Source organism: Lagenorhynchus albirostris, chromosome 4, assembly GCF_949774975.1.
Source record: "Lagenorhynchus albirostris chromosome 4, mLagAlb1.1, whole genome shotgun sequence".
NCBI classification, from domain to species: domain Eukaryota; kingdom Metazoa; phylum Chordata; class Mammalia; order Artiodactyla; family Delphinidae; genus Lagenorhynchus; species Lagenorhynchus albirostris.
Genome location: NC_083098.1, coordinates 136,013,528 through 136,040,724, shown reverse-complemented (window position 1 = coordinate 136,040,724; position 27,197 = coordinate 136,013,528). Strand labels below are relative to the sequence as shown.

Genomic DNA, 27,197 nt, shown 5'->3' with positions numbered 1-27,197 from the left:
TCCTATGTCCGTTCTGCAATGAATGTAAAAAATTCTCTGTGATGGGAAAGGCTGAACAACATCTGAAAGGTTTCATTCATTCCACAAGCATATACTGATTACTTACTAGGTGCTGACCATACAGAGATGACAATGACATGATCCCAAATATACATTGTTCATTTTGGTTCAGCTTGCAATGGTTCATGTTATTTGAGAGTTAAACTCTAAGAGTCGGTGAACCTGCAGAACTAATCAAATGCAAAAAAAAGTAGTAAGTTTAGCCAGGGTTTTGTAATAAAGGGACTAGAGTCGAAGAGTTGTTTCAGTAGATATGTCTTCCTCTAAATTCACTCATTCCTTGCACTGGGTAGACATTTTTCTTTGCTGAGTCTTATCCAACAGCTGCACACATTTACTCTGGCTTCTCTCTTTTAATCAAGGATTTTTATTTAATTATTTTTTCAGGGCCTTCATTCTCTGCATCACAACTGGGTGCCAGGGCCCAGCAGGACTCTGAATTCAGATAATGTTGGTTGAGGCAATGTAGACATCTTCATGGTTTGAACTACAGTGTTCGTTAAATTTTTGACTGCTTGGATCAGGGAGGTGACACTGTCCAAAGCTGCCATGATTAGCTCTCCCTCCTAGGTTGTAGATCTCAGCTTTAACTTGACTGCCGACTTTCATTTGGTGATAGTAGAACTTCATCTGTTCCAGTAATCCAACAAGTACTGTTTGCATGATGGATCTGGAAACTGGTTGGCAACCTGCCAAGAGAGGACATCCATCCTTGACACTGATTCTGATATCATTTTAGCTGCATAGATCACATCAGTTGCATGCTTTGGTAGTCCTTTGCCCCTTGCGAAGTCTGTCATCTCCATTATGATCATACACAATTTCTTGGTCAGAACAATATCATTGCTTGTATCGTCCATATCTCAATCTCAACATACAGCTTACTCTTCAATTTCTTGAAATCAGCAACTTGCTCAGCACTTTTTTCCTTTTCTGCCTCAGGTGTTTGAGTCATCTTAGCTCCGTCAGTTTTCCCTTCGGTGTGAATGCTGAATGCTGGTGTAACTGTAGACCTCGTGATCCCCTTCCAGGTCAGAAACATCCTCCAGTTCCTCTGGGGTTCAAATAACCATGACTGAACATTTTATATCATGAATTGCATCAAAGATATTCTTCGATATTTCCAAAAATTGATTATCATCAAACACATCCAAAGAGTTTTTACTTAAGACTTCCAAGGCAATACTCACTTGTGTTACAAACTCAAGAACTGCATGCAGTACTTGTAAGGATGTTAGCATTTCTCATCATACTTTCAGTAAAAGACCCTGGCTCCTACCTGTCCATTTTCCCTATGACAATGTGAGCAACTCTTGCTGCCCATCCTCTGATAGCACCTGCAGAATGGTCTAAATTATCAGCATCCTGGTCTCTCAAGGCTATGGTACATCTTCTAGGATATGACTCTGAGATTTAACTTTTATAACTGAGGAACACCCAGATAAAAGAGATGCATATGGTAAGGTCTGGGGAAAGGGTACAGAGCTTCCATGACCTCTCCAGGTGCACCATTCTCCCCAGTTCTCCATGTATTCGCCAGCCAGAAAGCTCTGTTATATCTGTCTTAATGCTATGAATTCCTAATCACCAGCAAGAAATACTGTATAGTTACCTTTCAGCAGCAGCAGAGACAGAGATATATATTTCGGATCCATGGGTGCAGAGATGGGATTTAAAACCTTAGGAAAGAATTAGATCACCAAGGGAAAAAGTATAGAGGAGAAAAGTCCATGGACAGAGTACTCGAGACCTAGAAAAGAAGACTGAAAACTAACAGGCATCAAGACAGAAGAAGAATTAAGAGAAAGGGAAGTAAATGTTTCAAGGAGGAGAGAGTGATCAACTAGAGCAAATGCTACTGATGGATAAAATAAGATGAAGGGTGAGAACTGGCCATTGCTTTTAGCAATACAGAGCTTGCTAATCAAGCAAGGGTTCTTTTCAAATAGAAGAAATATCAGCATGTTTGTGTGCGAATGGTAGTCATCCAATAGAGAAAGAAATCTGAGGATATGATGAGCGAAGAGACAGTTGTAATTCAGTAGACAAGAAAGCCGATATCTAGTGCACAAGAGTAGTACTTGGTGTTAGCTCAGAGCACAGACGACTCATCTGTAGTATCAGAAGAAAGGTAGGGAATATGGGCACAGGTATGGCAGGTGTGTAGCTACCTTGGTGGAAGTTCTCTTCTGATAGCTTCCATTTTCTAATTACAAGGTAAAATCTGAGGTTAAAGATGATGGAAAAAGTATTGGAAGAACTGAGGAGAAAGAAGACATGAAATACTTATTGAGGAGAGTTGGAATGGGAAGTGACTTGGGAAATACAGAATGATTACTGCAACTCTCTAAGGGCCTCTTGAGGTAAACTACTATTCATTTAAATTGAGACATATGTGTATATATCTGTTGCGCAGGGGAAAGTACAGAGAAAGTAAAGAACTGGATTTAACCAGGGCTGTGGTTTAGCCAGGAGAGTAAAACCAAGTAAAAGAGGGACAGGGGAGTTGATGATATACACAAAGGAGTAACTATCACGGTTGACCATTAGAGTAAAGCTGAGTTAAAAGGAAAGGATACAAGAAAGGTGAGAGACAGTGAAAAATAGTTTAAAAATGGAACAATGGTTTTACTAAGATACTTGAATTGTGGGAGATGACATACTAGAGACAGTAAGCTAAAAAACGCAAAAGAGTGGGACAAAGAAATATTTGTTAATTTACTGAAAATCAGAGACAATAATAAAACACTGCTTATATTTCTCTCAGCTTGTTTCTCTTTACCCCCCACCAAAGTCCTACTTTCCCATAATATTTGCATCAGGAGTATTTTAAAATGAATAAAACAATCCTTTTTGGTGAGTCTATTGATATTTTAAGAGAATAAATTTCATTAAAGGACCTGAGAGGATCCAAATGCCCAAGCTAGAGCAGCACATGCTTAGAACTACGCAAACAAACATATTAACCAAAACAACACTGAGATATCTTTTCTGACCTGTCACTGTGTGTATCTGAAGTCAGTAAGGCTTTTCTCTACAGATGAATTTGCATCTTTTAATCTTATATTTAAATGGGATTTGAAAGTTCCTTTTCTATTGAATTGTCACTTAATCTAACTAATCCAGTTATTTTATTTTATTTAATTAATTTATTTATTTTTTGCGGTACGCAGGCCTCTCACTGTTGTGGCCTCTCCCGTTGCGGAGCACAGGCTCCGGACGCGCAGGCTCAGCGGCCATGGCTTACGGGCCCAGCCGCTCTGCGGCATGTGGGATCTTCCCGGACCGGGGCACGAACCCATGTCCCCTGCAACGGCAGGCGGACTCTCAACCACTGCACCACCAGGGAAGCCCTAATCTAGTTATTTTAAAGATATATCCCTTTGCTGTGCATTACAGCTTTGAAATTAATTAGTATCCAGATTCACTGAAGTGCACCTTCTGTGTAAAGTGAATGTAAGAAGGATTAATGTACAGGCAGGGAAGATCACTTGTGGAAAATGTGGCACTTACAAGCTTATTGCATTCAGCTATGCCAAAATTTCAGTCTAGCTAGTTCTTGATTAAAGGGCTTTTAAGTTTTAAAACTGGCCTTTCACAGTCAGACAGGGACAATATATACAAATATATTTCCCTTTCTATGTTATTAAGAATATATATATATATATATATATATATATATCTAAGGTTGTAGGACTTGTGCATGAGAAGGAAGAAAATAATATAGATATAAACACTTAGATGGTCATAATAAGGCAATCTTTGAATTACGGGGCAATAGAGTCATCTTCCTTTTAAATTCAGCTACCTTCAGCTATTCAAATAAGGAAAAACTGGAAATCTATGTTGCCAGGTAGTCCCTGGTCTATGCCACCAGGTACCAACTACCTGACAATGTTCGTCAGAGTCTGAGCCATACTATGCATCAGCAGGGCCACAGTGTGTAAATTAATCCTTTCACTCACAAGTTCAATAGTATTTCAGTCTCCTGCAAAAACCCAAGATCAGCCATCCCTGACAACTGGTGAGAGATACGTAGTTACCAATTACAAAGTACAATATTGCCTTTGCATTGAATAGGCTGCCTTCCCCAGTCCTCACTTAACCTCTGTCAAACAAAACTGTCTGGTCTAAGTAGTATAGAACAATAATTGGATAGGCATAAGGACAAAAGAGATGTGTTATCCAGCTACATCATTTGGCAAGCCAGATGAACTTACACATGTGAGTCTTCTTTTACAGCTTTCTGAAGCCTCAATCTATAACAGTAAAGTCACCAGAAATGAAATGCATAGATGAGAAAACGGAAAGGTTTATTGTTCCACGTGCTATAAACTGTAAGACAGGTAAACGACACACTAAACACTCATATCATATTTTCAACAGCTATTTATTGACCAACCAGCATCAGTTAGAGGGTACGGAGCCTTTAAAGTAAAGTAATAAGGGGGGCAAAAACAAAAATAAGTTATATGCAGGAAGAAAATGATGCTTGCTAAATAGAAGTATTGTGGATAATTTCCTAAAGGGAATTGAGAGGATTTAGACAAGGACCAATAGTATAAAGAAAGATGGGGAGACGGGAAGGTGGGTGGAACGTTTGGATGCAGAAGTCTAGAGGCTGCTTGTGGGCAATGGTAATATTCACTATGGCAGTACCATAAGGTTTACTAAGAAATGAGGCAGATTGGGCTATATGTATATGTATAGACCACTGGCTCCTCTAAGTGGCATCCAAAACCTCTGGGGGTCTCTAAGATCATTCCAGGGAATCTACAAGGACAAAACAATTTTCATAATAATACTAAGATGTCATTTGCCTTTTTCATTCTCTCATGAGTATATGATGGCATTTTCTAGGGGATACATACCATGTAATACCTCAACTGACTGAATGCAGAGCAGATATGACAAACCAAATGTCTTCTATAAATCCTGACATTAAAGAAATTTGTAAAGAGACTGTGGGAAAATGAGACTCTTGTTTCATTGGAACTCTTGTTTCCAACTATTTTTTGTTGTTTTGGGAAACAGCATTATTTTTCATAAAAATATTATCATTGTTAAACTTGTTATATGTTTATTGTTTTCATTTTTAAATGTATTTGAGCCACATTACAATTTCTGTTTTAATTTCTTAATACAGTTAATATGAGTGCAACCTATATTAACACAATCATGTTTGGATATTCAACGATTTTTAACAATATAAAATGGTCTCTGGACCAGGTGTTTGTGGAATGTTGGTAGAGATGAAAGAATCTGGGTTTGCTCCCTAAGGACAGGGTGAAGAGGAGGTGGTCACTGGAATTAATTGAAAATGAGAAGACATGATCAGAGTTTAGAGCTTTGCCATATTTACCTGCTATATTTCACTGCAAAATCTGTTTTGCAGTACTTCTAAATTTGCCAGTTTAGCTTTTGTAAACAATTTTCCTTCTATGTTAAAGAACAGGCAACATTTGCATTAGGCACGTCTTGCATCCCAATTCTTGGCCCTTCTTATTTCAGCTACTGCTGTCTTCACCAGCCCTGCACAGGCTTCCACTATTTTGCCTGGGAGCCACCAGACTCCTTGGCTCAGGCCTGAACCATCTACATCACTCTTTCCTCCTGGGCTTCTCTGAGCTATAGTGTGGGGAGCCCACAGGCACCCACTTTGATCTCACAACGTGCCCACCCAGAAATTTACAGCACTACCATTGAACAATGAATGATGAGGACCAATAAATAAACATTTCCACCTTTTTTGCACCTGAGTGGAAACTTCTAAAACATGTTTCATAAGGTTTCTCACGAGGTGCCAAGGGAACCTACTGGAACCTTAATAACCCATCTTTGTTTGGCTTTTCCTCCTTCCTGGCTTTTCCCCCTCTCTATTCCTCACTTCCACTTCCTGGGATGATGTTTGCAAATAAAAACAACTCTTTGCTTCAGTGTCTGCTTTGGGGGAACCCCAAGCTAAGATAATATTCAACTAAATTTTCTGTCTAAAAATCCAAGTACTTTCATGTCACATGAATCCAAATCCAATCTGTTTCCTGTTAGTGAAAACAAAAAAGTGCCATGGAAAGTATCTATTTGTTATATTTGTAGAGCAAGATATACAAATGTAAAATTGATCTTTGATAAATAACACTCCCATGTATAGTTTTGCTTCCATGTTTTAAATAAAGACAAAGTAATATGTTGACAATATAGTGGTTCAGCTGTAAAATGGAACCATTGGTTAAGTTAAGGTTCTACTGGGTGCCAGAAAAATTATAACAAAATTAAGAGTACTCAGTGAACCAGAAAAATAAAATATTTTAAGCTTTTAAGATCCTTCTCCATAACAAGACTGAAGAATAACGGTCAAGAATCTAATTTATTTCCCAGTGCCTTAGAATTTTGCATACTCTTTTTCTTCTTAGCAGAAGCATTTCTCTTATGAATTCAGTTTCATGCCACCCCATTATTACCATGTAGGGACATCTCATAGGTCATCATTAACTTCCAGAATCTCCTCTGGCAGAAAGCCTTCTTCTCAGGATTTCCACTCAAGGTTTTGGCCCCATGTGAGTACACTGAGCATTCTTAGAAGAAATCAACTCTCCCAGTTGTATTAATAAGTCAGAGACTCTGACCTTCTCATATAACACATCCTGCTTAGTAATGATTAAATAACTATGCAGGGAAGTTTGATGCCCTCTTGGTAACCTACCTCACTCATATTGTTGGCCTTGTGGTCAAGGCTGACATAATTTTAAATATAATCACTGCTTCCTCAAGAATTATTATTCCATTTGCTTGTTCTACTTGTTCATTACATACAAATCTGACTACCTATTGCTTGAAATATGCAATTTGGGGAAACATAATAGAAAATAAGCCTCAAATTTGTCCTTTCTAATTATCTGCAAATGTCAATGTTCCTCAAAATATTCTTCCTGTTTAAGTATAGATTTTGTAGATTCTCTGGTAAATTACAAACTATCATAAGAAATCCTCAAATAACATTTCCTCTTTGAAAGCTTACTCGACTGTATCTACGATACAAGCACAGGCAGGTTTTAATACTTCTGTTCTCCTCTTTAACATACCAAGTTGTATCACATTTTATTACCTGTACTGAGTAACACATTTGTCTCTCCCTTTAAGTACTTTGGTGGCAGACCTCATGCCATATACACTTCTGCATGGTCAATGTATATAGCCTGGTGCCTAACACACAGAAAATGTTAAATAAATAAATGAATGTATGAATGAATGTATGAAGAATACATCAATTGATAACTAATGAATATGTGAGTGAAAGAACAAATAAACGAATAATTGAAACAAGTAGGTTCAATAGAGTACAAGGGTCAGAATTCCAGAAGCACAATGGAAAAGTCCAGACCAATTAAGGATTTTTTTTTTTTCTCTTCTTTCAATTCTCATTTCAGAGTATAAATTGTTTCCGATTTAGTGGAAATGGAAAAAGATTTTTCACGGAACTAATTTTTCTATATTAAAGTTCTTTCTGACTTTAATGAAATATCCTCCCTAAGCTCGTCTTTTGCCCTCCTCTCTCTCTCAGAAGTGAAGCAGTGAATGCTCAGCTCACAGGCTTCACAGCTCTATTTTTAATGCTTGCAGTAGAGTCAGAGACATACATTAAGAATTTTTTAAAGTCTTATTATCATTAAATCCAACAAACTGTTGGAGGGAAAGGATTGTTCTGATCAGAATTATACTAATTACTTGCATATAATCAGGGATCTGCCATTACGGCAGCTTTGTGTGCTCTTACAACTTTTCATTCTCTGCTGGATGCCGTATCTCTACCTTTGTGCTTGTGTGCTTTAAACAGTGGTGTCCTCTACTCTAAATGCTGAGATTCAGAGCTTTAGAAGCAGGTGTATGTAAGATAACAGGAGAATGAGAGTCTCCTGATTAAGATTGTTATGTAGAAGCAGTATGAGTTTTATTCGCCGATCCTTCTTTTGTTTTCTTCTTTGTTTCCTGGTAAGGTCAGTTACTTTGGGTGTTGCTGGCATGGCACGAGGTAAACCACATGACAGCTCTGGTAAATTTACTTTTCTTGTCATTGGAAATAAGAATTTGCTTTTGGCTTTTGTCTAGAACTATTTCACTTTCTTAGAGCTTTAGAAATCATCAATCATATACATATCACTTGGATAGCCAGCTTGACAGTTTGGATGGGCCATTATTGTAGTTTAAATTTCATTTTTGGAAGATTTCATTTGACATTTCAGACTTATTATGCTACCTTGAAAGCTGGAGCTCCATAGGGCTCCGCCTTTGATCTCAGGTTATCATTAGCTAATGCCAATGCTCCACGGCATCCCCCTTGTGTGCACGTGAACTCAAAACACTTGTGAAATTCCATTTCATTATGGCTCTTTTTTCATTAGTAATTATATTGGACAGTTGGAGAGCAGTCTGTACGTATTACAGAAACTCTCCCAATATAATTTCATTAATTATTAAGATGAATAACAATTAGAAATTACAGTTGTGTTTGATTAAGGATAAATAATGAAGTTATGATTAAAGTGATACTTCGTTTTCATAAAAATTGAAAGGAGGAAAAGGAAATGCAGACTAGGGAGTCCCTGCTTTCATTTCTTTGCTCTTTTGCTGCCACTGAAAAGAATTTCTGTAGCTGCATTAAACCAAGACACAGTGTGACTGTAATTAACACTATTATAAGAAAAGCTCATTTATAGTTTTACTTTGCTTTCAGCAAAGCTTCTATAAAGAATGTATTAAAGCAGAACGAGGCAAATGGTCATTTTAACAAGGTATCCACAAATAGCTTTTCTGTGAAAAGAATTCTGCTTCAGTGTTTTGAAAATATCAAGTGGCTCACAAAAAACATACACTTAGTAATGGTGTAAGGCATTGCATACATTATAAAACGTATACTAATAATGTAAGTTATTATTAAGAAATAAGTATTCATATGCTTATGTATAAGCCAGAAAAAGTATTCTGATTTGTGGTTATATATTCTGACATTTAGAAATAATTTTTCCTTATCTTTTCACTCATGTATCTCTGAATTCCCTCTAAATAAATAAGAACAATTGGGTTTGAACTGACAGGGTGAGAGGATGCTTTCCTGGAAATACTGATTCAGTGACATATATAGCATTGTTGGTTTCTTGTGGTGGTATCCTCTAGGTACTAGAAATCTTTCTTTATTCTCTTCGAATACCTTGAAATCACAACATGCCTCTGGTATTTCTTCCGTCTATTATGTAAATAATTGTAATTTTATTCACCAGTCTATAATGATCCTTATGATTCCCTTCATAACGCCAACTGATTGCCATCAAACACTCACCAACCGCTCATTTCATGCTCAGTAGACTACACTGTCTCTTTCAAGTTACCTTACACCTCAGTCAAACCTTTTCTGTGCATCGTTGGACAGATTTGCACTATCAAATTTACATCTTATTTTATTTCTTGATGTGTTTTCATTTTGGGTCAGGGATGTTTTTCAGAGAACAAAATAAATGACAGAGAGCTGCAGTGGGAAAACAATGCATCAGAGAATACTCTCTGCTCAGTGTCTAGAAAAGTGCTATTTGGCTGAGAGCGTTTGCAGCACAACTCTAATGCTCAATGGCCAAACGGATACCTTCTGCCTGCTGCACCACCTCTCCTGGGCTGAGAATGCGTGACAACGCTCAACACGTGCATGGGGGGTGTGTGTGTGTGTGTGTGTCTGTATACACACAAATATATGTTAACAGTGCGCCACTATATGTGTATGTGTATATGTCTAAAATAATGTTTTTATTCATCTATTGTATAGAAAAATAACAAATCAGAGATGTATGAATTGAAGTTAATCTTGTTATGTGCATAATACCCAACAAGTTTATAGAGTCCAAAGGCATTGAAATGGTAAGAAAATAGCATGTCTCTTTCTCGCCTTCTGTTTTCAAATACAATTATTTATGTGCTAATTAACTACTGGGGGACTATATTTGCCTTCTATTTTCTTTTGATCATGTGAACTGAGAAGGCGATTTACAGAAATATATTGATATTAAGAGAATCCCATTACAATAAAATAATATGTGACCACGAGATTGCTTTTAAAGGATTTTATTCCCATTGTTGTCAGAATCACCTTTGTACTCAGCTTTAAGGTGTAAAAGCAGATTTAGAAAACCCAATCAATAATGTGCATTATAGAAATTACCTATAGGTGTCATAACAATGATGTATGCTTCTGTTTCAATTAACTGCAGGAGAGATAAAAGTGGTTTGATTATATGCAAAATTTATTGGAATGAGAACTTCTCAACTAAGTATACAAAAGGATACTCTACTGAAAAGATTGGGTATGTTTTTTGTTTGCTTGTATTAAACTCTGATGAAGACATGTCCTTCTATTTTAGTCTAGAATTCCACTTTCAAATAGTTACTTTCACATGCATACCCTTTATCTTCTAAGCAATGCAGAATTACTGACTTCCCATGATGCTTTCCTTTCACCTCTCTTCAGCAAACTGAACAGTTCTTCCTTGTGGGAAATCCTTTCATCACCAATACAAAATCAGGCAGATGAGCTAGTCTTTGGTTATCAAAGAACCCCGTCTCCCTAGCCACATTGATGGTTAAGAGATGCAGACATGCTGAGGAATCAGAGCCCTGCCCTGGACTTTTTCTTGAACAGTTGGATAACAGACTCTCTTTTCACTAGGACAGTCAGTGTGAGGAAAATAGAAGCCTAGAGCTAGTACTGGCCTGATATCTTTGCCACAATATGGGGGGAGACTGCCTGAAAATGAAGCCAACTCTGAGGAAAGTGAAAGGAGTAGCCTCATAACGTTGTTTGAAGCCCAGAGCCCAGTGGTGCCTAAGTAAGGTTTATTCCTTAGACAGCTCTCCTCCACAGCCAATTACGTGAGATGATAAATTCTCCTTTTGGTCTCTTAAGTTTGAGTGCATCTTTATCACTTGCAACTGAAAGATCTGTGACTAACACACATACACATACACACACTGAGCAACTGACACGCTGAACATACAAAATGGCACATCTTATTTTTGAAGTGTTGGAAGTGAGCTTTGAAAAAGAGGGAAATGTTCTTAAATCTTAGCCTGACACAATGAAGGGGTATCTTAGGAGAAAATCAGTAACATGATTCACAGTTAATCTAACATGGTGTTTCTTGGAAGAAAAATGTAATACCCCTTTTCAGTCATATCCCAGGCCCTGACTGTGATGCTCAAGAGGGCTCCAAACCAGCCTCCAGCACCAGATTTTCCTTGTTGACTGAAGTCCACTCTACAGCTGACTTCACCAGACATCCTTGCTTCTTATCACATGCTCAGCCTCATAACTAATTGGCAAATGAATGGCAAAGAATCACTGTGGGTAGCTTCTTCCCAGTTCTGAAGCTGATATAAAACTAACTCACAAAATCAGATGTTTGTGATTCCCAGAGTTGTGAATGATGTCTTTGTAAGTCACCTTACTACTAACTTCCGAGTCCTCCTTTTTGACTGTATACTGGCAGTTAGGTATTGGATTCAGGCTGATTGTAGGAAATGACAGGAGGGAGAGAGGGGTTTCCTCTCAGCCTTATCTTTAAGTAAACTTGTGGTAAAGTATCCTGTAGAAAAATTTATCAGTTTTCTCTTACTTAAGTAAAAGATGGTTTGATTGTTATTTTTGCTTTCAGAAAATCCAAAGAAAAAAACTTAATCCTCACTGAGTGGAGGGGAAAAAAACGAGCTTGGATTCTAAGACAAAGTGTAATCTGTTAGTTATATGGCAGAAGCTAGAAAGAAGAGAGGGCTCTGGTTTAAAAATTGAAATGAAAAACTATTCTTTGGTGTTGCACTGTTCAATTCCAGTGCCTGCATTTCTTTGCTGAGGGCTTTCTCTGTCCTGATTGTGTTCATGAAAGGCAGCCAGAAGTTCTGGGGAATTAATGTCCCCATGTCCAGCAGTTCTCAACCAGGGACTTGACAGGAGTTGGTGTATAAATACCTCAGCTTCCTTACATTCCAGGTGGAAAAATATCTGAGGTGTGTGCGTATTACACCGTTTTCTGTAGTTCCTCAGAAAGATTAACTTCCAGCTGCCCACAGTGGTAACTTAATTGTTGATGCACTCTTTACTGTCTGTCTCCTATCTAAATTTGCCACTTCTCTACTTTTGTTTTCTAGAATTACCTCCCAGCCAACTAGCCAATCCCAAATCCTTGCTGCCTGTTTGCTTCTTTGGGATCACAAACCAAGACACCCGTAACGTTAATCGTTATCCTAGACCCCATCCCACTTACGACAGGTTAAAGATGCCATTGAGAGGTGGGATCTAAGACCCTTCTGAATCTGGACCAAATTATTCATCATCATCATCATTATTATTTTACCCAAACAATATTTGATTATTTAACCCATTATTTCCTGTTTCTTTGTTCACCTTTCTATCTACATCTTATTCCTTCTTTCTGGTCTTGGTTTCGTTCTTTTCATAGTATAACATTTAGTATGCATTTTGGTAAGAGTTTATTTGCATTCAAAACACATGGTGTTTTTTTTTTCTAGAATGTTCTTTATTTAACTACCATTTCCTTAATAGGTTTATCTGGATCTTAAATTCAGCTAATGACTAGATATAAAATTTTAAGTTGCTAGTTATATTCTCTTAGTATTTTAATTCATTCTGTCATCTGTTTCTATTGATGTTAGTAAATGCACTAAGTTAATCTTTGTAAGTAATATTTTATGTGATTGCTTTTTTAAAAAGTGTGATTACATACTTTTTTTTTGGAATACTCAGTATTTCATTAAAGTGTGTCTATATGTGGATTTTTTCTTTTTAATTCATCCTGGTTGGGATTCACCATGACTCACAAACATGATATACCAAGATTTTCTTCAACTCCAGAAAATTTGCAGGAGTTACATCTTTCATATTACCTCTATTCTACTCTCTGTATTCACTCGTCCTTGTTCTTCCATGTTCTTCCATGTTTGAAATGAAAGATTGCTTTCATTTTATTTTATTTCTTTAACTCTCTATGCTTCCTTCTGAGAAATGTATTCTTCTCATTTCCAGCTTGCACCTTTTCCAATAGCTATATCGAATCTGCCATTTAACTCTTCTATTGCTTTTTTCTCATGATTACATGTTTCATTTCTATATGTTCTTTTGGTTTATTTTAAATTTTCTTGTGATTTTTTAATTTTTTGTCTCTTGCTTGTGTTTTCAACTCCATATTTCATTTTTAAGATGCTTAAACGTACTTATATTTTAAATCTTATCATTTCATTAACTGATAACTCTATGTTTAATTTAGCTGTTGGTTATCTATTCTGATTATTATTTATCATGGCTATCTTATGTTATTTGGGGCTGTGGCTTCCTTTTCACAAGAACTTTTTCTCTGAGAACCCTGTGCAACCTGGATTGTGAGTGCTTTGTTCCAGAAAGTATTCACATTTGCTTCTTTCAGTGCTAGAGCACTAATAACAGAGAATTAATTTGTTGGCTTTAGATGTCCTTGGCCTCTCTGATAGCATACATTGAAAGCCAAACTTTATGAAGGCAAGGACTTGGTTACAAACCCTCAGAATCTTTAATTGTTTTCCTCTGAGAGCTTAGATGGGAAGTTCAAGGGTTTTGACTTCACACAGTCTTAGCTAATTCTCTTCCTAACCAAAGCCTTGTGCCCTGTCCCTGCGGGGATGTGGAAAACCACACATACTGGTGATCTGCATCAACAAACACTTCCAGAAAAACCACAGCTTCATCTCCCACTTTTCATGCATATCATCAGCTTTCTTTTGCTTTATAACTTCTCAGGATTTTTCTTATTCCTTTGTTAATGAAAGTATATATTTTAAATTATTTATTGTATTTTATCCAGTATTTCTGAATGTTTTGAAGCTGAAGGGTTATCATATTATCTATTAGGTTGAGCCATATAAAATGTCCATTTTTTGTCAGTCCAAAACAGTTCAACATTATTGATTCATATGGTGTAATCTAATAGTTACCTATATTAGTGGAAATGAATATCCCTCCAGTCTTTCATTCTGTTAAATAAATATCATTCACCAGGAATAGCAGCTAGTTTTTGGTGATCCTGTCAACTGGTTAGCAGATATCTGGGTAGAATTTACGGACTATTTCTAAACTAAGACTATTTTCAGTGCCCCATTAGACTTTAAGTTGAAAAATATCACAATCATATCTTCAAGGTTGAGTGATTCAACTTAGATTGTGGCAATAAGTGCCCAAATCATTCTTTGGGTGCATTTAGGTATTTCTACAGCATATAGGCATGTATGACTTAAGAAAACAAATATATGCTGATTAAATCATTAATTTCTTTCATCAGTAAGTGAAGAAAATATTACTCTGAAGGAACTAAACTCTTGGCAAACTAGCCATTTGCATCATAGTTTTCTTCTTGAGAAATCTTTATATTTATACTTAATTTTTAAAGTAGACATATATTGGCCATTAAGTGATAGGTTCTAGGTACCCCAGATATACCAAATTTAGTTCCTCAGAAAGAGGAATAAATAATAATAAATAAGTTGGTAATAAATAAGTTGGTATCATTGAAATAAATCACTGAGCAAGATACTTGAAATCTCAAGAATGGTCTTTAAAGGCATTTTCAGTGTCATGAATAAATGTTCTTTGTTTCCTAATCTCATTTCAAACTCATTATACCTTTCAGAGTCAGGGTTCAGCAGAACAGAAAAGCGAAGTCATGACTTGTTATTTTTTCGGAGAGCACACTAAAAACATACAGACAACATGACCATAATTTGATTTTATTTACAGTCTTCTCTGTCTTATTCAACAGCGGATTAAGATCAGTGGAGACTTCTTTAGAGTCACAGGTATTTGGAGAATAAAATGGTGCATAAACTGGCACCACAGTATAGCCACTTCCATTCAATTCATAAAAGTCCTCAATTAAATGAGAAAACTCCTCTCCTGTATCATGATTTTTCAATAATAAACAAAACATGTTGAACACTTCTCTCTTATATGCAGAGACTAAATGCACTTTATACATCAGTGTTCTTTCCACAGATAAAGAACATGATAGTGGCATGTATACTGGATGGTGACAGTTCTTCCACACTGCATACTCACGATATTATGCAAAGACATACCATATCAGTTGACAAGTGTATTTTTTCTAGAGTCTGTTCTGCTTTCCCTCACATGAGCATATTTATCATTTACTGATTTGTGAAGCTCTTTAAAAAACGGCATGATTTATATATATTTTTTATTATACAGACTAAAACTTGCAATGATAAACTTTGATAGCTGAGTTTCACTTTGTTCTCTCCTATTTGAACTAATTAATTAATTTCACACAGAAAATGATGATTTTCACCTTTCAGACATAAATTCAACTTTTTACCACAGAGCTCACTATGCTTTGTTTCCAGTTGGCACATAAACTGTGATGCCTCCATGCAACCATCTGTCAGAACTTCAGAACAGTTTAGGCACTGCCACTCTGTATAGATGGTTACCAGTTTAACAAACCTAATTTAACGTGATCTCCTTTGAAATTCCTGTTTGCAATTTTCTTCTGCTGCTGCCTTTATGAAATTATTACATGCTCAGAAGTTTTGTTCTAAGAACAAATTCACGTTCAATATTTTATTACAAGTCCTAGTCAATGTTTATATTTATGACTTTATTCTGTGTTACAGTATTTATGATCCTATTTTATTACTACCTTCATGCATTAATGAGTGACTTTTAAGCTATTGATCCTTTTATGTGAATTGGGGATAAAATAAAGCAATATCCCAGCTACAATAAAAATGCAAATTTAACAAATTTAATTAATAAAATGCAATTTATATGAAAATACCTCAGTCAAGACAAATTACTGCCTGTTAAATGAATGTTAGCCTAGACCAACTGTCCAGCACAATACTTATAGTCCATTATCAAAAACTTAATAATTATTATGGATGTAATAGAATTTCTATGAAAAATAGTTAACCTCAAATTTCAAATATATGAAATATATATGAACAAAAGTTTTCATCTTTTTATATTCATAGAAAATTATCAAATCTCCATTGGACAATTGATAGTCTGCCACACTTCAAGATGACTCTGGTCAACGAAGAGCCATTCTGGAGAGGGGAGACATAAACTTCATAAGCAGAAAGTAGTCCAGAGATTGTTTCAAAGGTTCAAGTGATAAACAATAGGGCATGAAGAAGGGCAAAGGAAATGGTAATGATAAGCAGAAAGAGGAAATAGTATGCAGGGTCATTTTGGTATAAAACCTGTAGTTTCCACTGTCTACCTATAGTCTTTCTTTACCATTTTGTGTTGGTCCCAGTCTACTGATGATGCTATGGGCTAGAAATGTCCTGGGGGACACTCACTTGGGCCCCTATAACTGTGGCCAGTCTCCACAGACATCTCCCCCTCCAGACCTAAGACCCTGTGGTTCTTATCATTACAAAACACAGCTCAGCAACAACCATCAGGGAACTTTGGGGTGCTAACAGATATATTATTGACAAGTCTTGAAGGGTACATGGCACATCTGGGGCCACACAGTGAGCTTATGGGTAGAGAGAGTGGGGACCTGGTTTCTGCCTTTATTGGGGTCTGAGAGTGGGGTGCCTAGGGTTTTGTGGGTTTACTCTTTATTGGTGAATTTAAAACATAAGAGCAGGAATTAGGACTAAAGCACAGGGAGGAAAAAGTGACATTATTCAAATGGTCAGTTATCTAGGTAAACCAGGGCTTTCTAAAAGGGGAATTTCATTGCTGGGGCAGCCTGGTTTCTTATCTAGTTCCTTTACTAGTAGTTGGGTCATGCAGCTCGCAGTATCTTTATTTGAGAAAGATATCTTTGAAATGGATGCCTCAGGACTCAGAAAGCTTAACGTCAGGCACTTACACTACATTTACCCACTCTGGTTAGGCATCTATGGCCACCAGTCAGCTGAAACAGGAAAGTGGCATGTGGCTTCTATGTTGGCCGATACAATGTTCCCACCTAATTTGACAGCATCGGGCTTGCAGGAAACACTATTCTCTTGGCTTCCATGATACCACAATTTCCTTTTTTCTATGCCTCAACATTCCTCTGAGCCCCAGATTCCGTCAACTGCCTACTTAGCATTAACAATTTCATATTTAATAATTACCTAAAAGTTGAACTCAATTAATACCCACATCCTTTGCTTCCCTAGTTTTTCTCATCTCAGTTAAAGTCACCACCACTGAGCCCATTATGTGTTCTTCTTCCTCATCTATCATTAAAGCCTGTGAACACTAACTCCAAAATATATCCAAAAAATCATCTCCACTGGTAACCACTCGAAGCCAAGTCACCACCATCAATCGAGCTGCTTCAAATGCCTCACAGCTTCTTTGTTAGCCTGTACTTCATTTTATATATAAGAACCCGAAGTCATCTTCTCAAAGCATAAATGAGATCATGACACCTCTTTGTCTACAACTCTTATAATTAAGAACTAAAAGATGTTACCTGACTTTAGCCCTGTGCACACCCTAACCCTCTTTGGCACTCTGCCCCTGGCTTGCGAGGCTTTAGCCATGCTCTCTCTCCTTCTGCTCGTACGATACGGTGTCTAGTCCAAACTTAAGGACTTTATACTTTGTTTTCTCTCCCCGGAATACTCTTCATTTTGATCTTCACAGATGTGCCTCTTTTGAATCATTTGGATCTTACCTGCAAAGTCATCTACTTAATGAAATGTTCCCTGATCATCTAAATCATCATTTCAGCCACTCCCTAACATATTTACCTGTCTCAATTTCTTTGCACTAGCTTTCACTATCCAAAAATCAGCTTTTATATATTCATTTGTTAGTTTATTATCTGTCTTCTCCCCACATGAATGAAAGTTCCATGAGTCCAGAAACTTTTTCTTATTTGCCATTGTATCATGCATTAAAAATAAAGAAATAATAAATATTTGTTGCATAAATGGATGTTAAATGAATAAATAAGTTGGTAATCAAAACACGTGAGATATAGTGAACAACAGGAAGAATTAACAATGACTAAAGTTGAGAGAATAAATTGCTAAATAAATAATGATGCCATTAATGTGAATATAACACCCAGAAGATGAAGTTTGGAAGAACCAAATAGGAGGTACCAGAGTATCAAAACAGTTTGGATTTCAATGGAGAGATTGGGGCCAGAAATACAGAACTGGATTGATTTGAATGAATATGGCAGTTATAACTGACGTGGCTGACCTCCCTAAGAGAAACAATACAGGAGAATGACAAGCTCTGAATGTCTAAGAAGAGAAGATGTAAATGATACCAGAAAGCGTGTTCTTGTCTTGTGGCAGGAAGAATTCAGAGACTTCAGATATGAGACAGGGAGGTCAAGAAAGCAAAGCAAAAACATATTTAAGCGATAGTACACTCTCAAGGGGAGAACAGGCAGTCTCAGGTGGGTAGCTGCCCTGAGTTTCTTTGGCAAGCCAGTTACGTGGGGTGCAGAAATGAAGGGGCAGAATATTCTTTGGGGAGGGAGAGATTTTGGAGTCGTATTCCCTGATTTTCAACCCAGTTCCACCTTCTCAAGGGGAGGAAGAATTTTTGTCCTTATTTAGTCTTGATTGGAAGTGTCATGGTGTCAGTGCCTGATGGGTACTTCTTATCTGCAAGGCTAATTTTATTGTAATGAGAGCATAATGAACAAAAGATTACATTGAGACGCTGGAGATTCCCGCCTTTTCCCACCTTTCTTTGCCTCTAGGACACTTATCACCCCAAAATGTGTGTTTTCCTGTCGGTCTGGAGGTTCCTGCCTTGCTTTGTCAGAGGATCCCCATCGTTTACAAGCTGTGTGGTTTCCTGCCGTCTGCCCCTTGCCACCCTTTCTCTCTCGTATCTAGCTAACTGTCTGCTTTAACATAGTCAGGAAAAAGAGGGGGGGAAATGTAGGTAAGAAGAGAAAGGTAAATTCAAATTTACATAATCCAAGGATGAGATGAGAAGAGTCTTCCTCATGCAACTAATGACCAACATCACCAACCACCATATGAGTTCAGTAAATATTGGGTAGGATGAAAACCCAGGAAGTTGAACCGGACTAAGGCAGAGAGCTCTGCAGCCAGTTTGTATATGGCTGAAGAGTGAGAGGAAAATGAAGTAGTAGAGACAATGAATGTGGACCACTCTCCCAAAGTATGACACTAGATTGTAGAAAAATAAAGAATAACAATTTGAATCTTTTTTAAGATAGAGAAAACTTGAACATGTTTGTAAGTCAAGGAGAAATGGCCAGAGAAGCGGGAGGTTTAAAGATGTAAGTCAGATGTGACTCAGGGGTCAGACAAAGTGGTTATCAATACAGTGGCTGTGAAGTGATTGAGACCACATTCTGAAACCAGTGACGGTCTTTATCAACTAAACATCGTGGAGGGAAAGTGGATATGTACACAGCACATATAATGGACTAGAGCTCTATGAAGATCATGTTAGAAAAGAACATTCCACAGGGCAGTGTAGGTAAGATCCCACTAACAAACTCTCCTTGGCGATTTCACCACTTAGGTGTGGACTGTTTCACTTGCATTGCAACTACCTATATGTTCAGCCTGAACAGCCATATTGCCCATATCCTCTTTATTTAAAAGGAAAAAGAAAGATAGCGTAGGAGAGCAAAATTTACCACCACAATATATGTCTCACTCGGCATAAGGATTATTTTGGACTGAATATTTTTAAGAAAGAGAAAACTCAGGAAGTTTTCTTTATCATTCCCTTAAGTGCCTAAAAGATTTAGAGGGCTTGTAGCAAGAACAGAGCTATTATCAGAGATAATAGCAAAGCATATGAGCTGAGTGTAGCAAACGGGGGTGAACTTAGCAAGGCCTGTGTGTCCACCTTTCTCTTGGTGTCCCTTTGTCTCTGCACGGCATGACAATCACTTATTTACCAGTTGCTCTTCCCACCTTCCTGTGAACTGTCTTCCTTTCCTTTGAAGTCCCAGACTCCTACCCTCTTCTCCTAAGCTCAGGATGGCATATAAGAACTTCAACAGCCTAACTGTCAGAGGCTCTCATATTTTGTGGCCCCAATACATACTTAATTTAACTTATTTTTCTCCTTTTCATTCAGGGGGTATCTCAGTCAAGATCCTAGAAGGGTAGAGGGAAAATTATTTTTCCCTCCCCAACATTAGCTAATAAGAAGTTACAAAAATAGACCATGGAGCATATTGATCACCCAGTTTTGCTCTTATAACAATAGGATAACATTGTGCCAAAGACAGAATCAGGGTCATGCTAACAGCACCTTCTTTTCTCCCAGATGTGTCCCAATTTGGATGATAAACATTATGATCTATATTTGTCCTATATAAAAATACATAATATTACATAACATTTTAACAGTAACTTGTGGCAGAGCTAAAATATAAGATCACACTGCAACAACACTCAGTGATTCATAAGTAATAAGAAAATGGGCAGCAGAATTTACCCAAGTTTGTGACTTGTCAAGTTAAGAGTTAAGGAACGAAATAATATCAATATGTGTCAAGCAGTATGGTCCAGGCACTGTTCCACCCTAACAAGGGTAATCTCATTTACTCCTCACAGCAAGCCTAGGAGAGAGGTACTTTATAACTCCCACCTTGCAGATGAACTGGGAGACTGAAAAATTAACTACCTTGGCTAAAGGAACAGAGCAGCAAATGGTGGAACTTACAATCAAAAGCAGACAATTCGGTGGAATTTTAAGGTATTTGTGAGTTTGGAAGTAAAAAGACTGGGATGTAGTTTAGAGGACAAATGAGCAATGGGAGACTCTACACTAGGATGATCAGTAACAGACAAGAGTTGAACCTAAGGGCAAAACATGTGTTCAGTTGAAGTAAGGGGCTGATTGAGTGCAGGGGCAGATAAAAGGCTGTGGTCAGAGACAGGGATTTCAAAGTTTGAGGCCATGTACATAAAGCCATATTAAATATTAATAGACCTGGGAAGTAACCAGGTCTATTAATGTGAGTGGCTGAAAAACATTAGTAAAACAGAGGAAACTTTTAGAAGTTAAGGAAGTCAAGAATTATGAACCAGTAAATTAATTTGAAAAATACTGAAATGTAAATTATATACAAGTAATAAAATCTCAAAGCCTAATAAGATGTCCTCAGAGTGAAAAAGGACAAATGATACTTTTATGAAATAAATTTAGGCAAAGCTTTATTTCCGCCTTTGTTTTTAAAACACACACACACACACACACACACACACACACACACACACACACACACACACACACACACACACACTCAGAGTTACACCGAAATCCTTTTAATTTGAACACCAGGTATTAAAGAGGAAAATTCAGAAACGTAAAACCGGGTGTTTAACAAATACACCTTTTGTTGATAATACTGTATAACTGTTAATGTACTCACAATAATTTGTCTAATTACCAATCAGAATGTCAAAAAGCTGAATTTATTATCAATATAAAAATAGACCTATACTTCCATTAGCTCAAGACAAATTTTCCATAATAGCCAAAGTACTCCAGAATCCATACAAGACACAAAACAAAGAGTAAATCTACACTGACCTAATTATGTAATGAGAGAGAATTTGCCTTGCTTTTATTCAAAAGCCGTTTATTTCTTTCAGATGTCCCTCGATAGAAACAGATTTCATAACTTAAATAGGAAACTCATTTAATCAACTGGTATTGTTTGTCCCTTTGTTTGTCCCAATAATTGCTACATTTTTAACACCAAAGGAAAAATACTGAGCCTGTCCTTAAAAGACTCTTTTTTCTCTCATATTTAAGCAGGCAGGATTATATTTATAAAGTTGAAACAGTTTTATTTGAGTTAGGAGAGAAACAGTGATAAATTTGTGCCACAAACTGTGTAACAGAGAGCCTCATGAGACAGCAGCATTTTAGCACTTAGAGGGTATAGAAAAGTAAATCTTACAATATTCATTTCACCTCCTTTCAACACAAATAGGCAACATCATTATTTGCCAATAGAAAATGGCTATGGAAGAAAAAAATACCATTGGCTATGAACCCACTTTGAGAATCCTTCCCAGTAGCTTCATCAATATACAATGCATTAAAAAAATGATTTGTACTGTTTAGCCTATTAAAATAAATTCCTTTTGTATTTAAAAAATTAAGGGCTATTTGGTTATATTTCAGTAATCAAAGAGCCTAATTCTTACAATTTAGATTTATTGACCAAAAAATTGAAGTCAGTTACAAAGATTCTGAAAATAAACAGAAAATACTGAAAACTGAAAGTTAAGATTCAGTAAATATCTTTTAGTAGCCTTACACATCCCTAACCCTTCTGTCCTTAAATGTCTCTACTGCTAGTAGGAAAATTTCCTTATTTGCATTGACTTTTTTTTCTAGACAGCAAAACTGCACAGAAACTGTCAGTTTGCTGCAGTTCGGGGGACACCCTCAATAGCATAGACATTTTTTTTTAACCCTGCTTGAAGTTTCAAGATTGCTTTTTGGACAAGTCCAAAATACCTTTCACATTTCTTATCGAAAGCTATATACAAAATGGTAGTGCATTTTCCCAACACTCTTCAGAGGTCGCTAAATGCATTTTTATTTTCACTTGTAAACTGTGCCTACATTATGACAGGCAATCCAATGATAAGAGAGAAATTCACCCCAAAGGAGGTTTTCTCTAAACCATGCTGAACAATTTCTTTGGAAAATTTTCCTATCCAACTGCAGTTCTGGAAATATTTAATTTATTGCTAGCAATATGAATCTCTCTTAATCTATAGGTGATTAATCTTAAGTGTATATAGAAGAGAGAGAGAAAAACTTGGCAGCAGATTCTCACAGAATCTTCTACTTTATTCATTTCATGGTCTCATTCTTTCACTCCATAGCACTAGTCAATGTCCAAGTCCAATTACAACTCAGAGAAACCTTCAAACAATATAGTCTAAATTAGTCCCTTTAATATTTAATATCCTGTTCATTATTCTCCAATCTGCTTGCATTTATTTCCCTTTCTATCAACATGAGCATAAGTTTCCTAATATCTCCATTAATACAGAAATAGAAAAATTGCTGATGTACATTTCCCTGAGACCTTACAAATATTTCAGGATTATGTACCATACACTCATGATCAACACATCACACACTTCAAGTTACTAAAGAGTTTTATCTACCACCTGAAGGAACAGATGCCTTCATATTTATATGAACCTGTCCCTTATTCACAGTGGATATAATCAGACCCAGGGAAGATTATATCCATTCTCTGAAAGAACAATAGCACAGTTCAGCTGGTGAGCTCTGGAGTCAGATTGCCCAGGTTAGTCTGGAATATGATAATATCTATGTGTCCTTAGGTAGGTTATCTAACTCTTATTTTTTTTTTTCTGTTTCTTCATCCAGATATTGAAGATAGTAATAGAATCTACCCTATAAGGTTAATGCAAGGACTAAATGGAATATTATACATGGCTTTCTTATTAGAATCCAGAGTTTCTAGCACAAAATCAGAGCTCAGACTTAAGAAGCATTACATGATTTTTGTTGATGTTGTTGTTTTGTTTTGTTTTTATTATTATTTTTTGCCACCTCTGGGATAAGCATATTTCATCATAAAACCGTTAAACAAAGGTAATTCATTGTGAAAATATAAAACTTGTTCACGTTTGAGGAAGGGTCATATTCAAAAGCATTCTGCATATCTGAGTTCACTCTGGTTCTCTTTAAATAGGAGACCTACAAAAGTTTACTAGTAAAGCTCTGTTAGTTTAAGTGGGCTTATCACTAGGTAGGACATTTAGCAGGAAGTAGAAGTAGAAACTACTTCTGCAGCTTCTCTCTGCCATTTAAAATCTCAATACAAACCAAGTCCCTAAATGTTACAGAGATAATGTTGTGTTGGGTCCACAGAGTTACCTTTGTACTTTGTCTCATTATTCTCAACCATTTCAAAATATTCTCTCTGCTATAACATCAGAGTCTCAATCTAAAGAAGTTTCCTCATTGAATATAAAGTTATAAAAATAATTTTTTCAGCAGAGGACAGAGCTTAAATGAGGCAGAATCAGGTCAGCACAACAGCAAGGTTAATCTTTCAAGAATTTTAGGGATGGTATTGTTTTCTTTCATTTTGTTTTGATAAATATAAATACATATTTATAAAATATAAGCATCATTGAAAATATTCAACATAATTACATCCAACTTTTGCTTAAAGGCAGTTTTTTTATTATATATTCTTATAACTTTTATGAATAAATTTGTGCAATGTTTGTAAGGAATAGTTACATAAAGCAGTTTTCTCCCCATTACTCTAACCTAGTTCCCAATGCTGTAGAGTGACATGCAATTTGTTTCTAGCAAATAATACAAATAGTGTTCTCTAGTCTACTGAAGTATCTCATTATAAAAGACAGAATTCTAAGATGGTCTACATGATCTCCGTTCTTTAGTGTTGCACCCTGAATATGTCCCTCTTCTTGACAGTGGGTGGGACCAGTAACTTGCTTCTAGCAGAATATGGTAAAAGTCTCATGATTAGGTGGTGATATATATTTTTTTCAGTTTTACGGAGGTATAATTAGCAAATAAAATTTTTAAATATTTAAAGTATACATCATGATGATTTGATATATGTATACATTGTAAACTTATTCCCTCATCTAGTTAATTATCACATCCATCACCTCACATATTTACTTTTTTGTGTGTGCATGAGAACATTTAAGTACTATTCTCTTAGCAAATTTCGATTACACAATACAGTGCTACCAGTTAGAGTCACCATGTTATACATTAGATCCTCAGACTTTATTCATCTGATAGCTAAAAGTTTGTACCCTTTTACCAATCTCTCCCTATTCCTAACACTCCCAGCCCCTGGTGATCACCTTTCTGCTATTTCTATGAATTTGACATTTTTTCATTTTAGATTCCACATTTAGTGACACCACGCAGTATTTGTCTTTCTCTCTCTGGCTTATTTCACTTATTGTAATGCCCTTAAGGTTATGACATGTTTACGAGACTCTGTCTTGCTAGACACAAGTGAGACTCTCCTGCTGAACTGGAAGAAGTAAGCTGCTGAAACGCTCGAAGATGGCAGCATGGGAAGATGCGCAGTTTGCATCTCCTCACAACTAGGGCACCTGCCAGACACTGGTGGGGGACCAAGACACCCAAGGAGATAGGAGGAACCTGCAAGCAAACCAGTAGGACGTGGGGGGACTTAGCGGGGAGGAGAAGTAGTGGCCAGACAGGATCTGAGGGGTGGCTGGGAGGGGGGAGGGTTTCCACGCCTGAAGGGACCCTCAGGGGCTCTGATCGGGGGAAGTGCGCCAAGCGTTTCACTTGCCCAATCGGCCTGGGAAGCTTGCCTGGTTCTGCCGGCTGCTATGCCCTCAGAGGTCCCCTCCGGGCCACGTTATTCCTGGGGGCATAGGAGGGAGGCCGAGGGAGAACAGGAGAGGCAGGGAAGAGGGGCCCTCCAGGACCCTGGAGGAGCAGGAGAGGCCCGGAGGGAATCTGCTCTGCACAGTTGAGCCTGGAAAGCCTGCTGGGCTCCCAGGCCTGGTCCCTTGCCCTCTGAGACCAGAAGTACACCTGGGCCGCTTCTGCCCTTCTGGAGTCTAAGTCCCACCTCACACCACACCCAGGGCCTTTTCCAGCCCTGTGGGTCCTAAGAATAGGCCCCACCCACTGCTTAAACCCGCCCCTGCCTAAGCCCCGCCCCCACAGCCAAGGTCTTTTCCACCTTTTTTTCTTCTTCTTCTTCTCCTCTTTTTTACTATTGTGGGTCTGTTTTACCTTCTGGTTGTTGTTGTTTCATGTATATATTTTTTACTTTTATATTCTTTCTAACATATCTGTTAGTTTCCTAATTTTATTTTGTACTCTTTGTTACTGTTTTCCATTTTCTCTCTTTTCTTTTTCTTTTGCCACCCCGCGCAGCTTGAGGGATCTTGGTTCACGAGCCAGGGGTTGCGCTGAAGCCCCTGTGGTGGGAGCTCCGAGTCCGAACCGCTGGACTAACAGAGAATCTCAGACCCCAGGGAATATTCATCAGAGTGAGGTCTCCCGAGGGTTCTCATCTCGGCCCCAAGACCCAGCTCCACCCAACAGCCTACAAACTCCAGTGCTGGAAGCCTCAGGCAAAACAACCAGTAAGACAGGAACACAATCCCACCCACCACAAAAAAAAAAAAAAAAGAGACAGCAAAAAATATGTCACAGCTGAAGGAGAAAGGTAAAAACCTATAAGAAGAAATAAATGAAGAGGAAATAGGAAATCTACCTGAAAAAGAATTCAGAGTAATGATAGTAAAGATGATCCAGAATCTCGGAAATATAATGGAGGCACGGATAGAGAAAATACAAGAAATGTTTAACAACGATCTAGAAGAACTAAGGAACAAACAAACAGAGATGAACAACACAATAACTGAAATGAAAAATACTCTAGAAGGAATCAATAGCAGAATAACTGAGGCAGAAGAACAAATAAGTGGGCTGGAAGAAAAAATGGTGGAAATAACGGCCAAGGGGCTGAATGAAGAAAAAAGAATGAAAAGATCTGAAGACGCTCTTGGAGGCTTCTGGGACAACACTAAACGCACCAACATTCGAATTATAGGGGTCCCAGAAGAAGAAGAGAAAACGAAAGGGTCTGAGAAAATATTTGAAGAGATTATAGTGCAAAACTTCCCTAACATGGGAAAGGAAATAGTCACCCAAATGTAGGAAGCACAGAGAGTCCCATACAGGATAAACCCTAGGAGAAACATACGAAGACACATATTAATCAAACTAACAAAAATTAAATTCAAAGAAAAAATATTAAAAGCAGCAAGGGAAAAGCAAAAAAAAACAACATACAAAGGAATCCCCATAAGATTAACAGCTGATTTTTCAGCAGAAACTCTGCAAGCCAGAAGCGAGTGCCAGGATATACTCAAAATGATAAAACAGAAAACATACAACCAAGATTATTCTACCCAGCAAGGATCTCATTTAGATTTGATGGAGAAATCAAAAGCTTTTCAGACAAGCAAAAGCTAAGAGAATTCAGCACCACCAAACCAGCTTTACAACAAATGCTAAAGAAACT

At 37.3% G+C, this 27,197-nt stretch overlaps 1 pseudogene; it reads right to left on the bottom strand.

Moving 5' to 3' along the window:
• Positions 1-304: 304 nt before the first annotated feature.
• On the bottom strand, positions 305-11,379 carry LOC132519144 (catenin alpha-3-like; annotated as a pseudogene).
• Between the last annotated feature and the right edge of the window lie 15,818 nt (positions 11,380-27,197).